This window comes from Seriola lalandi, unplaced genomic scaffold (assembly GCF_002814215.2).
Source record: "Seriola lalandi dorsalis isolate HSWRI2012SDOR001 ecotype SW California unplaced genomic scaffold, Sedor1 jcf7180001977107, whole genome shotgun sequence".
In the NCBI taxonomy this organism is placed as follows: Eukaryota; Metazoa; Chordata; class Actinopteri; order Carangiformes; family Carangidae; genus Seriola; species Seriola lalandi.
The window spans coordinates 1-1,481 of NW_019447773.1; the positions used below are offsets into that span (position 1 = coordinate 1).

At 41.6% G+C, this 1,481-nt stretch overlaps 1 long non-coding RNA gene across 1 annotated transcript; it reads right to left on the reverse strand.

The window, feature by feature from the left end:
* On the reverse strand, positions 1-1,375 carry LOC111657016 (uncharacterized). Its single transcript, XR_002760912.2, has 4 exons — positions 1,270-1,375; positions 1,086-1,144; positions 231-395; positions 1-50 (listed from the first exon to the last, which is right to left on the reverse strand). It is a non-coding gene; the product is annotated as an uncharacterized LOC111657016 (long non-coding RNA).
* Between the last annotated feature and the right edge of the window lie 106 nt (positions 1,376-1,481).

Genomic DNA, 1,481 nt, shown 5'->3' on the forward strand with positions numbered 1-1,481 from the left:
GTAAACGCCGGCATCACTCTGCTGAACATTGGGGAAGTACAGCTCTGCTCCTGCACACATGTCGTCCCACACAGTATGTATATTAATTATAGGCAATTTATGTGTTAAGATAAGTGAAATCAGAACTTTAAAAATGTATTTAAAACCAAAAAATGGAGTGCAAACATATTTCAATTTCTAGGATATAAAAGGTATGATCATAGGCCATGTGGTTAAAGTGTGTCCCTCACCTTGTCTGCGTCTGTCCGCACTGCCGGAGATGGGCCGCCCATCCTCTCTGGACCAGTAGAAGTAGTGCGGAGGAGAGCCAGACACCTGGCACCGCAGAGTGACAGGGCCACCCTGGGATGCCAAGACCCTCTCTGGATAAACCTTCACCACCAGGGAGGCTGCAGCTGCAAAGTGCAAAGGTCATAAACTCATCAGGGATCGGTTTCACGAAAGCGATTTTGCGAGCACTGCTTACATGCAGATAGGGGCAATGTCACATTTTATGACTGTTTGTTACTTAAACAAACGTACGAGTCCTACAGGGTTTTGGCGTGCTCGTGCATGGGCCTCAAATATGGCTTTTCTTTTGATTATAAAAATGATAAATTCGTAAATAATAAAAAGATTAATTATGCAGCTTGCATGTTGGAAATGTGATGAAATTGTTTACAGGATTGCTCTCTGAGAGTATTCATTTCACAAAGCAAGCTTGGGCAGTAAACTAGAGATCTTATTTGTGTTTCACAAAGCAAAACTGGGTGGACACCATTCAGTGACAACTTTTGTTTTTGGCTGGTGGTTAACTGCTAAAGAAATCTTCATCTTAATGGAAAAAGTTACATATTCTGACACTTCTTATAGAAGAGAAATGGGAAAAATGGGTTCAAATAAGGTCCAAGTGAACTGATCTAAACTGTGAAGTTAAGATCTGTGAAGTCTAAGTTGATAAAAAACTAGACCTCCTACCCTCATGTCTTTTTCATTTGAGCTCATTGTGCTACAGTAAATATTTCAAGCACACACATACTGTAAGTATATTTTTGAACGTGAGCACAGTTTAATCATATTTCTATTAAAGCAAAATGTAGCCTTACCATCGTATGGGCGACACTTCTCTCTCTCCTGTGGGTTGCCAACATATCCAGGAGCACAACTGATGATGGCAAAAAAAATACAAAGGAAATTTAACCACAGTGTACCCTAATAAGTGCAGTTCATCAAAATCAACCACTTGAAACTATTCCAGTAACATCGAGAGAAAGTGCCGGGTTATCTCACCGCTCACAGTACTGGCCGGTGTAGCCAGGCTGACAGGCAGTGCACTGGTAGCCTCCATTTCCAAGGCTCTCACACGTAGGGGAGAACCTGTTACATGAGTTGAACACACACAGGCAAGAAGCTAAATTCTAGGTTCAGTATCAACGGATTCCCTGCCGAACCTATTACCAAGTCATTTAGTGTCACATTCATCTTTTGCAAGGCAGATTATA